The sequence below is a fragment of the Crocodylus porosus genome, unplaced genomic scaffold, assembly GCF_001723895.1.
Source record: "Crocodylus porosus isolate Cpor-Errol unplaced genomic scaffold, CroPor_comp1, whole genome shotgun sequence".
Lineage (NCBI taxonomy): Eukaryota > Metazoa > Chordata > Crocodylia > Crocodylidae > Crocodylus > Crocodylus porosus.
The window spans coordinates 92,664,759-92,680,623 of record NW_017728906.1 but is presented as its reverse complement, the minus strand read 5'-3'; the positions used below and the strand labels follow the sequence as shown (position 1 = coordinate 92,680,623).

The 15,865-nt window shown below is 44.6% G+C and overlaps 1 protein-coding gene across 1 annotated transcript in view; it reads left to right on the top strand.

Moving 5' to 3' along the window:
- TMEM255B (transmembrane protein 255B) overlaps positions 1-15,865 on the top strand; it is a 131,399-nt gene that overhangs the window by 79,068 nt on the left and 36,466 nt on the right. The gene's annotated exons all lie outside the window — the stretch shown is intronic.

Below are 15,865 nucleotides of genomic sequence, written 5' to 3'. Positions count from 1 at the left end.
TTAGCCTTGCCAACCATGACCTCGCATTGTCGGCCCATGTTCATCTTGGAGTCGATAATGACTCCAAGATCCCTTTCTGCCTCTGTGCTCTCAAGAAGGGAGTTTTCCATCTTATAAGTGTGCTGCTCAGCCCCTGACATGGATCTTCAAGAATTCCTGGCACTCTGGTGAAGTGCCCAAAGATTGGAAGGAGGCCAATGTGGTGCCTATCTTCAAGAAAGGGAGGAAAGTGGATCCGGCAAACTACAGGCCCATCAGCCCGACCTCTATCCCAAAGAAGGTCTTAGAAAAGATTATCAAAGAGGCTATTCTTAACAGACTGGCTGATGGCAACATGCTGAGGGATAGCCAGCATGGGTTTGTTGCGGGTAGGCCTTGCATGACCAGTCTTATATCCTTTTATGACCAGGTGACCTATCACCTGGGCAAGGGAGAGGAGATTGATGTCATATATCTTGACTTTAAAAGAGCCTTCAATCTGGTATTCCATGATCACCTCTTGGCAAAACTGGCCAACTGCGACCTCGGGTCCACCACGATCCGCTGGCTGGGGAATTGGCTCTGTGGTCAGACCCAGAGGGTGGTGGTTGATGGAAGTCAATCGTTGTGGTATGCTGTGACCAGTGGGGTCCCTCAAGGCTCTGTCCTTGGACCTATATTATTCAACATGTTCATTAATGTTGTGGACATTGGAGTCAGAAGTGGACTGGCCAAGTTCGCCAATGACACCAAACTTTGGGGTAAAGCATCCACACCAGAATACAGGAAGGTGATCCAGGCTGACCTTGATAGGCTCAGGAAATGAGCTGATGAGAACCTGATGGTGTTAACACTGAAAAATGCAAGGTTCTCCACCTTGGGAGGAAAAACCTGCAGCATGCTTATAGGCTTGGCAGTGCTATGCTGGCTGGCACTACAGATGAAAGGGACTTGGTGGTCATGATTGACCACAAGATGAACATGAGCCATTGATGTGATACTTCTGTTAGTAAAGTGAACAAAACACTGGCTTGCATCGATAGATGCTTCTCAAGCAAATCCCAGGATATCATTTTCCCATTGTACTCGGCATTGGTGAAGCCGCAGCTGGAGTACTGCGTCCAGTTTTGGGCTTCACAATTCAAAAAGGATTTGGAGAAGCTTGAGAGAGTCCAGAGAAGAGCCACACTCATGATCAGAGGTCAGGGTAACAGACCTTATGATGAGAGGCTGAGAGCTGCAGGACTCTTCAGTCTGGAAAAGCGCAGGCTCAGGGGTGATCTGTTGGCTGCCTATAAGTTTATAAGCGGTGCTCACCAGGATCTGGAGGAATGTTTGTTCACTGGAGTGCCCAAAGGGATGACAAGGTCAAATGTTCATAAACTCCTCCAAGACCATTTCAGGCTGAACATAAGGAAGAACTTCTTTACTGTCTGAGCACCCAAGGTCTGGAATAGACTGCCACCAGAGGCGGTTCAAGCACATACTTTGAACACCTTCAAGAGAAATTGATTGTTTATCTTGCTGGCATCCTATGACTCCTGCTGACTTCCTGACCGTGGGGCAGGAGGCCGGACTCAATGATCTTCCGAGGTCCCTTCCAGCCCTAATGTCTATGAAATCTTTATTGGGAGAAATTCATGCAGAAACTTACATATTGCAATGAATGCTTTTTGTAGCCTTTTCCTCTTTAATTGAGGGGTCACCTACTCTGGATTGACATTCAATTTAGCACTGGGTGCAGGCGTGTATGTTGGCAGTTACCATGGAACAGCTGATGCATTATAAATCCCTACACCTCTATTTTCTGGAGGAGCATATGCAATTGGACTGGGAAGGGCTACAGCGAGAATGGGCATTCCCGCTTCCTTTAGGTTTATCAGGTAAGCTTAATGCAGGCAGTAGCATGTGTTCCAGCCAGAGCCCTTCCTGATTTGGCTTCACATAAGACAGTTCCATTTGGCTATGGTGGTGGCAGCAGCACCCTGGTTAAGAACCACTAAGGTAAACTGAGGCAGCACAACAGTGATTCTCAACTAGGGTGCCACCAAATTCAAAAGTTATGGAGGGGTGCCCCAAATCTAAAAAGGTTGAGAACCAGTGCTCTAGAGCAATGGTGTCCAACTGATTTAGCTCTGTGGGCTGGATGAGTGGTGAAGGGCCAGTCATGGGCTGGTCCAGACCCACAGACTAACTCTGCATTTTAGTTTTGCTCTGGCTGCACTGCTCAGCTCCAGATCTGCTGTGGCATGCAGCATGGCCCCAGGGCTGCAAGTGACTGCTCCAGGGCTGTGCTGCATGTGGCAGCCACTCCGCCACTCCACAGACATCATGTGGGGCCTTCCACCACCCTGCATGCTGCATCCTGCATCCAGCGCACCCATACATGTACCAGAAGCCAGATGATACAGCTCTGTGGGCTGGATATGGCCTGCCAGCCAAGTTTTTGACACCCCCGATCTAGAGCCTTAACATATTATTTAATAGGTCGAATTATATTCTCAGCAGGCTAATGTGAGACTAGAAGGATCTGTTGATTTTTATGAAAGAATCAAGAGATAGTTCTATGAGCAGAAGGGAAGCTCCAGATGATGGCTTTCAAATAGAATCTCAACAGTGAACGAGTGATGTTGTAGCTGTGGTGGTCTAGAAATTGAGAGAGGAAAGTATTTCGTAGGGTGATATCTTTTATTGGACCAGCTCTGTAGTTGGAATAAAATTAGACAAGCTTTAAAATACATTCTTCAAAGAATGTGTTTGAAAAAGACAGCTCTGTCTGATTCCTGGGGATTAGTCTTAACAGTGGGACTATGGAAAAAAGCAAGTGTGCCTGTTCTATTTTGCTCGTGAACACCCCCCCTTCTGACTTCTCATTCATCCCTGGGTTGCAGCCTCCCTAACTGTAATTAGAGATCATCCAAACACTATAAATTGAGAACAGATATAACATTACCAAATACACATATTCAAAGAAAAGGTTTAGTGGCCCAGTAAGAGGGTTGAGAAGTGTCCATGGGGAAATTAGGAGGGGATGAAATGAGCTACTCTCCTTGGGGCGGTGGGCGTGGGGGACAGGACTGTAACAGGAGCCCTTTGGCTCCCTGTTACTTTAAGGCAAGGGACAAAAGTTACACATAAACTGGTTTAAGCGATCAGAAACTGGTTTAAACCTGTAACAGAGCAGAAATTCAGTGTACACAAACCAGTTTCAAAATGGCTGAAACTAGTTTAAGATAAACCTGGTTGAATGTAGTATCAGACTTAACTGATTTGGGTCAAAGTGGTTTATGAAACTTCTGCCCGAGATCCCTTCCTTGTTCAAGTTACATCACAGTCACCAGCATGCTTTCCAGCTCTGGGCTAGGCTGTCTGCTCCAGGGACCAGGGCTGGCCCCACTCCTCTGCTCCTGAGCTGGAGCAGTGAGGGGTGGCTGACAAGGGGGTTGGGGGGGAGCAAGCTTGGCTGGGGATACAGCCTAGTCTATGGGGGATGGACTACTCACCCCAGGCAAACCCTGTCTGGGGCCAGGCAGGGGTGTTAAACACACCTTCCCTGCTCAAACTTACTGCTGGCTGCAGCTATGGACTACAAATCCCAGCAGTATCTTGAAGAGGAAGTAATGAGCAACCCTGCAGAGTCCTGCTGCTGTAATTCTGGACTGCATATCCCAAAGACCTTGGGGAGAGCAGGAAGAGGAAGTGAACACACAGCCAGAGAGCCGTGCTCTGTCACCCCCCAACTTCTGGCCTGAGCCACTGCAGGCAAGTGGCTGCATTTCCTGAATCAAAGGTAAATGTCTGTTTACTTCTGTTTCAATTTAATCTGTGCGCATCCAGTCCTCCACGGAAGTTCAAGAGCTGGGGGGAGGAAGGGGGCTGAGCAACCCAGAGTGGAATGATCACCACCTTCCCTGCCACCACAGCACTGAGCTGCTCCAGCTTTCCCTCCGGGGAGTATACCCCGGGGTAAGTGGCATGGCTGTAGCCAAACTGCAGCCAAACACGCCAAAACTGGCTGTGCCCTCAGGCTCTGGAGGTCTTATCTCAGGTGGATCTATGGCCCTACAGTTTTACTCTCGGAGCGCTCAGCTCATGGGGTATACCCCTCAACTCATCTGCCATGCCTTGATCTTTGCAATTAGAGAGAGGGTCCTGGAGTGTCAGCAACAACTTTCATGAGATGCTCATGCGGCAGATGTTCTCAGGGCTTTTCCTCACCTTTCGCCCTTTCCACATACCAACCAGGTGTCAAATCGTGGTTTAGGCCAGGAGTCCCGGGTACACAGGACCAGGGCCAACAGCCTACTCCTGAAGCAACTTAGGTGCTTGCGCTTATCAAATATGCACTGGGTGTGTCCTTAAATGTTGTGATTACAGGTCCACACTAATCCTCATTAATTCATAGAAGCATCACCTCACCAGCTCCCCTTGTGGCAAATTCATTAACTCTTAAACATATAAATAAATCAGTTCTTTGACCCTGGATAACAGTAATTGACTGGGGCTTCCAATTGAACAGTAGGTCAGCACTCTCCCTGCTCAGGGTACTCGTCCCCTTTCCAATTAAACCTCAAATAACAGAAAAGAAATGGCGTCTTTTCAGTGCCCGGGTCTCCAGGTCACTCATGCCTCCAGACTCATGTGTACCTCTTCTCCCATGGGTCTGTGTACAAAGGTCCATGTGGAGCCTCTCTCATTGTTCGCTCCTGCTATCTCTCTCCCAGGAGTCAGGTCTTACCAGGTGGCTGAAAACCACTCCAGGTTTTCAGTCAGTGGAGCCTGTCTCATCTTCTGCCTGCCCCAGGGTAGCTGGACTCTTGCTACCACAGAGTCTCTGAAGCTGCTTCTGCACTGCCCCATTCCTTCTCTGCTCACCGGCTTGGGCCCTGGGCTTATGACATCAGCCCTGACGCATACACCAACCCGCAGTGAGCACATACTTATAAAACAAGGCGGCTGCTGTGTGCACTGCTCCATTGCCAATGCCACAACACTTGCAGGTAGGGAATAGCCATCTCTTTCCCTTACCAGGCTATTGGTCACTCATAGCAAGCAGCCTGACATGCCTCCTAGGGTCCTCCTGTGCCGATATCCGTGTGTCTGGCACTCACCACTATCACAGAGGCACATAAAACTAGTGCCTCAGACCATGCAGTCAGTCTGGCCCTGCAGGCAGTGGAAAAAGAGGTCTGAAGCAAGATGGCTGCAGGAGAGGGACTGACTGTCACCTGAGCTGCTCTTGGAGCTGCAGATAAGACTCATGGCTTGCAGGAGAGTAAGATCCAATATGGGGATAGTTGTAGCCCGTGGGCTTGTATTTTGGTTTAAGGTTTAGACCGGAGGACTGGGTGTGGCTATAAGGGGTGATGTGGAGCCACAGAGGGTGTCAGAGGGCACATGAAAGCTTGAGTCTGGCAGGGGCATAAGGCACAGTGATGCCCAAGGGGCACAAGGGTGTTTTGGGCCCTATCAGGGCCAGGCTGAAAACACAGGCAGGCCAAAGCTAGAGAATTAAAGCCTGTGGGGGGTGGCCTAAAGCCAGATGGATGAGGGCCAGAACCCAAAAGGGGTAGATACCTGGGACCAGGGGGCCAAAGCCCAAGAGGATGAGATGAGGCTTGGAGCCCATAAGTTGAGGCCCAGTGCAGTGGGTCTAGGCTAAGGAGACCAGCTATAGGAACGGGGTGGAGGCTGAGAAGACCAAGGCCGAAACAAGGGCATGAAGGCCTGAGAAGGCCTAACATTGGAGTGATTGATCCGGAACATCTGCCAGGCATGAGCATGGCTATAGAGGTGGAAGGAGGCCATGAATAGCCCTTAAGGTGACAGGTACCCTGGGGACACAGACAGGCCAAGAGAGCCCACATAACACTTGAGGGGCAGAATTAGGATCAGTGGAGTCTGAGAAGGACCTGTTGGCCAAAAAGCAGACACGTGCTCAATCTGACACCCGACAGCAGCCTATACATCAAGTAATTACATCAAGTCATGGCAGAGAAGAGCAAAAGGAGTGTACTTAGGGAGCCAGAGTGGGGCAGGAAGCGTGCAGCAATCAGGGGTCATCATGGACATCTCTGAGGGCCCAATCCTGTTACAGGCACTTTCAGAGAATGACCATGCAAGTGGAAAAGGAAAGCATTGGAGTGCCCAGTCAGCAAGACATAGGTGGCTGCACAATAATGGGAAAAAGAGGGGAATCCTCCATCTCTAGGGTTGCCAACCCAAGAAAAAAAATGAAAACCTGCAAACTTTTTGCTGAAATCAAACTTTTTACTGACATGTTTTAATTTATACACATTTTACATAATGTGAAAGTAGCTCTTCTATTAGGCCCTGCCCTGCTGCCAAGTCCCAGATACAAGGGCTGAGTTCAAGTTTAGGGGTTTAACACCAATTGGAGTAAAAAAAGTAAAAAGTTTGGTTAAGTAAAAAGTTTTCAGTAAAAAAAAAATTCTTGGGTTTTATACTGCTCTTTCCCCCGAGGTATTCCCTACTCACCCTCATGGCCCTGACCACACCCTGGGTTATGCTGTTCCCCATGAGTGCACCTCCCAGCCTTTCACCCACTGGCTCTGCTGTTCCCAGCAGAGACCTGTAAAGAGCCTACTCATGTCCCAGCAGTATTATAGACAGCTCATTGGACTCAAAAGCAACAGCAGCAGTAGCATATGGGTAGAAGGGAAGGAGCTACAAAGCACTGAGAGAATGCTTTGTGTAGGGTGTTGTGCTCCCACTTGGACATGAGGTGACACTGCTGTTTTCTGTCCATCAACATTGCACCCAGCTTCTTTCCAACCATGGAGCTTCAATCGGTCCTGACTGCTTAGGGTTTTTATGGATGGCTTAAGTTTTTTTTACAGATCTCATAGGCCGTTTTAGCTCGAAAGTTTACTGACCATCCATAAATTTACAGAGAGTTGGCAGCCCTGTCTATCTCAAAAGCAGTATCAAAACCAAGCAGGAGAGGACGAGCTGTGAGATATTTAGTATTGTCCAGGTCTAATGCATTAACAACTCTAGAGAGGGCAGTATGGTTCAAATAGCCAGAACAAAAACAAGATGTATGTAGTTAAGTCATTTTTCTTCTACCAGCCAGACCATCCTACTGTTTCCCCCCACACACATCTCAGACAGATTTTTCACAACAACTGTTTCAAATTTTTCTACACAATTTTGGTAGCTTTGTCCTCTCATGTTGTGAGATTATTATCCTTCCTTTTCAGTTCCATATTTAATTTTTCAGACCTTTGGTTTTGTAGCTATCAGTTTTGTAATGCATTGTCAGTCTCTGCTTGTAGTCAATTTCCATAGAAACTTCTGTATTCTGAGCTTTTAGAAAACAGAGTTCAGCCCGAATAACTACTTTTATTGACTATGGACCACAATTTCTTCTCTCAGAAATAAAATCATGGAAAAGGATGAAGAGTTTAGACTACACATAGAACTCCATATGGTCACTTATGATCCCTTAAAAAATAGTGCATTATATTCCAGGAAGGAAGGGAAGGACATGGCCTTTAAAAACTTTTGCCAAACTACTAAGTCTGCCGGGAATTACGGGTTCAAACCCTGGATCCTGGAATATGTGCTGAAAATCCAGCCATATTCCTCAGTGACTCTTCCTCCACTGTGCATCCACCTGGCCTGCTATTTGAGGGGTATGAAGGAGACCTGGTGCTTGTGCAACCAGAGTTAAAGTGCTTCATGAGGTCTTGCTTGAAAGCCCATCAGGCTAGCTGCAATGAGCATGACACCCAAAGCAGCAATCCCCAGCTAAAGCTCACAACTGGGCATTTTCTCTTCTGTGAGATTGGATTGCAGGAGGAACTTTGTCATGCTACTCCTCTTTGGCAAAATTCCTTGCCCCAAATCCAATAGTCCCCTCTATGGCACATACTGAGGGGAAACATGTAGTCACCAAAAGTCCTGGTGTTTATATTTGTGGTTCCTAACACTTGGATGGACTTTGTTCTGTCAGAGTGGATACATACATTTTCCTCTAGAGGGCACACATGCTCTAATATTGACACAGATACAGTACTTAAAGTCACATACCCTTATTTTTAAACAACGGATTAACTGCTTAGTTTGTTAAATTAATACCATTGGTTTATTTAAATTTCATTTGAGGCGGTTGAAGAGTTGTAGTTTCATGCACTATACGTAAATAGTGCATTATAAAACTGGAAGTTATGTGCTTTCTGCCTCCAAATACTTGGGTTCTGTTAATCCACCTGTTAATCCAAATTTAGGATTTTTTTCCCCAGTATATGGAGAGGTGTAGGAATGAAAAGATGCTCAGAGAATTATTTTAATATTTTTATTGTTGCTTTTTGTGCCTTATTTTCTTAAGACCTACAAGTCCTAGGATATGGATGCACGGAAAAAGAATCCAAGAGTGAGGTGTTATTACCCTACCTCCATAATTAAATTATGTAAAATAAATTGGACCAACTCTTTAGACAGGTAAATAGCTTAATTTAGCCATGTAAGATTGACAGATTGGCATTTTGCACTAATTACCTGAATTTTAGACCCTGTTCCACCACCCAGGAGAAAAAATGGAGAAGGGAGCCCTTCTACCTTTTAGCTCAATAGCTCAGTAATTAGGGTATTTATCCAGGGAATTAATCTCCCTCACTCAGGCAGGGCTTGAACCTACATCTTCCACTTCCTAACAGAGAACCACAGTTAACAGGTCATGATCTAGGTGTGGTCAAGGGCAGTCTCCATCCTTGCTCTTGAAGTTGGCCAAATGGATGACCAAGAAAGGAAGATATGTGAGGCCAGAGAGAGTTTTGTTTAATATGAATAGTAACTCTGGCCTAGAAAGGAGTTGGCCCTCGGTTCTGGCTTCCATCCCCAGTGCAGCACAAGCTGTCTATGCACATTATCAAATGACTGTTAAATGCAAGATGCAGAAACACCACCTGGGGCCAGATGCAGGGCCCACTTCTCTTCCTCCTTCAGTGTCAAACATTTCAGGATTTACATGGAGTTTATATACTTTCTGTGTGGAATAAGACTATGATATAGCAGGAGTAGGTGGAGGAGAACCCTTCTGTGGACACTTGGAAGGTCAAGGCACGTTGTGCAAGAGGAGCAGAAACTAAACTCTGTAAGTGCTCTGAAGTGCCACTTAAGCTGATGAAGTTAGCTGCAGAAGTGCTACTAACTCATGTACAGGAAACAGGTATTTGGGCCACTGTGTTAAAGGTCATGAAAAATCTCTTTTGCTGCAAAAGGTTGCAGATAGAAAGCTGAGGTTTTACCAGCTCTACAGAAAATCAAACAGTTGAAGGGGGAAAATAATTATCAAAAAGGATCACACATTCCTAATTACAGAACATATCATTTTCTTCTTCATTTAGTGATTACAAAGCTCAGCTATACAAAGAGTAATAGAATGATCTGTCCCTTGTGGATTGCTGTCATCACCTCAGTATGGAGAATGCAATCCTATGCATTTTACCCAGTTGTTCAGTAATAAACTTCTGATCAGAGACTCTTCTGAAAGTTTCCTGTCTTATTTTCAAAAATGTGTGATATACTTATTTACATATGACTCAAGAACCAATGAGAAACTGATCATTCATAACAGTCACTGGGATTCAAGTCTTTTCTACAGAAACCATTGATTAGCAGCCATACATCTCCTTGTCTGACTGACTGAGGTTGTCACCTTCCTAGAAGAATGGTTCTTGATTAAAAGATTCAGGAACGGCAGATTATCCACAACATCCACTTGCATGTTGTTAATATAATTTAGGCTATCTGAACAAAGACATGTTGTCCCTTGTACTCAGTTATGCAGAGAGCAAGCTTTGGAGTTGATGGTTTTGCCATTGCTGTGCTGCAGTAAAGACAAGATGTTTATATACTTGTTCGTATTTGCATTTGTGTTGTTGAGAAGTCAACAGACAGCCTGCTCTTGGAGTGTATAAGGATATTTAGAAAGATCTGACTGTTGGTACTCAGAAAACTGTCTCTGGATAAGTCTTGATGATTTGGATTGGTTAATCTTGAAAAATCTTGGCAACTTTCATAATATGCCAGAAGTTGCCTATACTGTACATCATAGTTTCCTAGTAGGAAGGGTCGGAAGGGCCCTTAGCAGATCATCAGGGGTGTTAAACTCACCCAAAGCCCTGGGCCAGATTTAGACTATGGGGCTCCTCTTGGGCTGGATTTGTGAAGCCAGTAGCTGCAATGTAGTGGGTCTAGTGGTGGCTGTGGTGGGTCCAGGAAGTGGTGAGCCAAGTGTCTACATGGCAAGTGGGGCTGCGTCAGCACATCTCTTGATTACCTTCCTGCTGTTGATTTGCCATGTGCATCAAGGCCCTGGGGTCCCAAATTCTGCAGCAGATCATGTGACTCCCTAGTCATGCCTCCAAAGTTTTCTGGTAGTCTGCTGGGCCAAAAGGATTGGCTTTGTGGGCCACAGCAGGCCCATATCTTTGATAGCCCTGATATAGATTTAAAAAAACCTTCCACAGCTATTAGTCCATGGTTGGAGTCTTGGAGGGGAAAAAATTCTTTAGCTGGAAAAATAATTTCTTGTAAACTTTTCAATTTATATATATAGTAAAGTGCTGTGTAAACATTACTTAATAAAGTTTATGTTCCATCATGGCCTTCAGAAATTCTAATATGGACTCCATCATAAAGGAACTATAATTTTCCAAATTTTATCCACAATGCATGTGTTTTCCAAGGAAACAAAATTTGGGATAGAAAATTTTGCTTTCTGGGTGCATCTACAAGTTGCACTACCATGACATAGCAATGCGCTATGTCACCATATGGCGCACCACGGCAACGTAGCGATCACGTGGGTCTGCATGTGATTGGCAGCTACATCGCCGTAGCAGCACGCTCACCTAGTATAGCACACCGCTACGATGATGTAGCAATGCAATCTAACCTACATAGCAATGCAATCTAACCTGCATACATAGTGCAGTAACCACCCATACTTCCTTTTGGAAGCACTAAACGTGGCTAGATGCTCCCTCTGTACCTCAGCTGAAAAACAGACCTAAAAAACCCAATGATGTCACATCTGCTGGAAAGATGGCTCAAAGAATATTGTCCCTTATGAAAATACTGCAGTGTTGTGCAGCCAAAAAAAGGTAATCTGAGCTTGCCTCTATATGATTAAAAAACGCAAACTAAGCAAGACAAAAACTAGCTGCAGTTGGGCCAGAATCTCTTCTTTCTGGGTTTAAGTCTTGTCTTCCCAGCCATCTGTTCATGAGCCCCCTGTCCTTACCTACATTAATGCCGTGTGCCCCCGGAGGCTGGGTTGGCATGGTGACCACCCGCAGGCAGCAGTGGTGTGGTGGCAGTAAATGGACATCTCCTGCAGGTGGCTGCAGCGTTTTCAGAGGCGGGGGCATGGTGAATGCCAACCGGTGGTAAGCCATCACCAGCAGATGCTGGCAATCAGGGGCCACCTGCAGACACTGCTCATGGAGGGGGCAGTGGCAACCACCCACAGGTGCCAGTGGCAGCGTTGTCAGTGCTTTTTCTATGGGGTGCACATGCACCTGTGTGCACCCCCTACGCATCACCAATGCTTGCCTGTGTGCCAGAAATAAAAACCAAGATGCAATAAACCTACCCATTTAGTTCTTTTTGGTTTAGACGACTGTAGAAAAAGGCTCAGACTTCAAAATTTTGGTGAGATTAATGGAAAAAAGATGCCTAAATCTATTAGGCAATCATTAAAATCTTTGCCAAAAACCCTTATATATAACCTGTAACAAGTCCCTGTCAGGTCCATGCCAGTCAGATCCCAGAAGCTCAAAGACATTATTCAACAGTGTGTTCTCATAAGGTCCTGGACTGGGTCCTGCTCACTACAGTAATGAAAATCCCATTGACTTTCCTGAACCAGGGTTTCACTCTGATTGCCCCTCAGTCAACATTTTTTTGAAACTTATGTGTAAACTAGCTCAGTACATTGTGTAATCAGGTCCTAGGGGAAACTGCATCACTCCATCTTGTTGCTGTGGGGCTGTGTCACGAGGCTAGCATGCACTGCTATTCTTTCCCTTTTTTATGCTTTTCAAAAAGCAAAGTGGTTTGGGTAACACCTCTTAAGACAAACGGTTTGAAACAGGCTATAGCAAAGCACCACTAGCTACAGCTCTGCTGAAGAGGGCACCAGTCAAGCCCTGATTACCTGGTAAAATGAATTTGAATGTTGTATAGAAACATGTTTGAGCACCTGCGACTAGTTAGAAAATAAAACAGTATTTCATTGCTCTTGAGAACTAATAAAGAGGTGTTTTGTAGCTTCCACTAAATGTATGTGCTGCTGCTGCTGCTTCTCTTTATTACCTGCATTAGTGCAGCACTTTGCAGCCCTTGTAATCTCTTTAGCTTTCTGTGTGTACTTTAAGGTCTCTTATACACCACTGACATTTTTACTGTATGTATATGTACTTGTGCATATAATGTGCAGACACAATAAGAATGCCATCAATCTGACTTAAAAACTTTAATTTCACCTCTTTAATTTATGTTCAGTAATAGTTGGGAACGTAACAGAAGACAGTTCTTCATGTAAATGTTAAAGCTTATGTTAATAGGTGAAAATAATGCATACTAGTAGCTCATGAGGATAAATGTATCTCTGCAAGTGCTACTTTGTTCTGTAGAAGCAAAGATTGTTTGTTATTTCAGTCTACAGATAGCCATAGAAGAAGAACTATATAGTGCTTTATGAGGTGTCCAGCAGGAATACTTTCACAGCTTTGACACATGGTTCATTTGCCTTTGTCATTAGATGGAGCAATAAAATCATAAGACCGTTAATAAAGTATGACATGCTGTAGGATAATTTTTAAATACTTTTTAATGCCTGTGGAGTTATATTATGTATGTCTTGTTCATTTGAATTAGTTTGTCTTAATTTTCAGACAGATTGCATGATCTCTGTGACCAGTTAAAAAACTAATATTCAGAATTAATTGTCAGCACTCTTAATATATGTATACAGTCAAACCTGGATTACTGCACACGTGGATTATTGATTCATTTGCATGTCTGAATAAATTAAGTACAATCTAATGTTTGTTTTTCTGATGGCACATTGAACTGTTTAAGTCCAACCTTTTTCTCCTTAAAACTATTTTAGATTAGCCAGATACACTGAACACATAGATGTATGGAGAACCCTTAACAGTGATGTTATCTGCCTCTTATATTCAGAAGACTTAATTGTCAAGCTTAAGTGCATGTAAAAATGTAGGTAGTTACTGTATCCACAACTGAATGAACTGTGTTCATGGTGGCCAGTGGCAGGTCAAAGTCTTGATTTTTCTTCTACATAACATTCCCATAAAACAAGGGTGGATTTGAACAGCTTAATCAATCGATCCTGTTCTGTGAGACTAGTACTGCTCACAGGAACAACCCAGCACTTCAGCTGTATCTGATGGCCAAAGAGCAACCTCTCATGTCCCTTGGTGGCCAAAGTGATAGTGAGGAAATTGGCATTAATTTGGTTCACAATTTGAAGTTTGCCTGTTTGCTTTTTAAATATGAAGATGAGATGGGCAAGAATAGAATGTAAACTAAGAGATTAGAGTTGAAGGCCTCCTCCTAAGTGGTAATGGCAGAAGGGGAATTTTCTTGCTTTCTCTAAAAATGCACAAAGCCAGCGTTGTTTGACAGCATAAGCACTGTATGCCTGCTGGAGCCATTCCTACTGTGCTGGATCTCTGCACTAAGAAAGATTAGCTCCAGATCCTCCATTATCTGATATGGAGCATGCTGTTGTGGCAGACGTAATGATTAACAATTTTTAAATCTCTCTGTTAGGAGGATAAAACATTCTGTTGTTGTGCATATTTTGTTACACTCTGTATTCTCTCTCTTTCCTCCTTTCTCCCCCCGCCCTGCTCCTCTTCTTTCAGGGAGTAGAAGAAGTTCTGGCTAAACCTAATGTTTTCCTGGATTTAAAAAAAAACCCATTCTTCTACTCCTGCAAGTGCTAGAAATGGCACGTTGTTTGCATCGCTCTGGTATTTCCTCCCAAAGAATCAGAGTTTTTGGGAAAAGGTTTTCTTCTTGGGTGGTATAAATAGATGTTATTGGATGCTCTTAGGCTTCACCCAGCAATTGTCTTCAGGCTTTTACTTTGGCTTGCCAGAGAAATCAGAAGGTCACAGCCAGAAAAACAGCAACATGATGAATGAGTACTATTAATCTACCTATGTTCCTGCCAGGCTTGGCATTTTCTCTGGTTGCCTTGTTTGGTTTTATAGCTTTATTTATACAGTTCACAGTTCATTACCAGATAAATATAATATAATGAGAACAGATCCTAACTAGCAGAAGCCTGTCTTCAGCCTTCAGCCTGTCCCCGAAGCAGCTCTATAGTTAACTGAAACCAAGGCTGGCACAATGAAGTCCAAGCAAGACAAGCTTGGATTTCCTAGCGATGGTTTTATAGCCCCTATACTTTTGCAGGAAGGAAGATATTAGTGGATAATGGTGATCCTAACTTCCTTTCTTGCATTTGTCATACTGACTCTGAGTCTAGGGACAGACATTCAAAAAGTCTGAGCCTGAATTGAGTCAATCTTTGCAAGTTAGTCTAAACTGCCCAGGCTGAACCACTTTGTAACCACACACAACTCCTCTCTGGACTGAAAAATGCAGGCACATGCCTGCAGTGGATCAGGCTACAAGCTGGGGGAGAGGAGGCGGGGCCCCTTCCCTTCTATAGTGCTGAGCTGAGGTGGGTGTGGCCAGGCCCCAGAAGGATGCTCTGATTATGGAGGGGTCCCCCCCTCTGGTCAGCGAGGGAGCCAGCAGGGATTTGCACAGTGTTTACTTACACAGCATGGAGCTACAGGGGGAGCATTTATCACCCTATCAGTAAAACAAAAGTATCTCTCATTAGTTCAGGCTCTTCTTAAACAACTTTTTTCCAAGGAGGGGCATTACCAGCTACCTGTCGATTAGCTCTGAAGAGCCCTAAGCAGACACTGCCCCGTCTGTCCTTGTCCTGTCTCCCACAGCACAGATGCGACTGTAGCCAGCATGTGGTATGCTAGCTAATGCTGAGAGGTGTCTGTGTAAGGCAGATTGGAGGGGGGGAATCCCTGCTGAAGCAGGGAGTAGGGAGGAGATGAGCAGGAAGAAGCCAGGCAGACACCCTGTACCTGCAGTCTGCTGGAGCTGCAGCCAGGCAGCAGAGGGGAGGGGCAAGCCCTGTTGGGCTGGAGCAGAGAGCAGAGCCCCACCCAGAGTTGCAAAGCATCTGGGATTCTGGGGGATTCTGATTTAATTTAAACCAGGAAGGTGTCTGCGACAGACATTTCATAAACCAGTTTGAGCCAAATCAGTCAAGTCTGATACTACATTCAACCAGGTTTGTCTCAAACCAGTTTCAGCCATTTTCAGACCAGTTTATGTGCGCTGAATATCTGTTCTGTTACAGGTTTAAACCAGTTTCTGATCATTTAAATCAGTTTATGTGTAGTGTCTGTCCCTACCCTTAGGGTCTGTCAGCCGGCACAAGCAAATCTTGTCTGGAAATATATTTTGGGTAGCAAACACATTTAAGATAATTATATTCTTTGCAGGTATTTGTGAACAGAAATAGAAGCAAAATCGACTTACAGCAAATTGCATGCTTGACTCTAGATTTCTTCCTCCATTAATGTCTTAATTTCTTCACTGTTTTTGGACTTTTGAATGCAAAGAGCTCCAAGGCCCTGTTTTAGTAAAAATTAAGTGATATAGCTTACATTATTTTCCGTGTCTTCTCTATAGCTGTAGACATGTTTAAACCCTTTCCAAGTAAGATAGTATACCAAATAAATAGCCAATTAAATGTTGCTTTTTATGTTTGATTTGGGTAAGACCC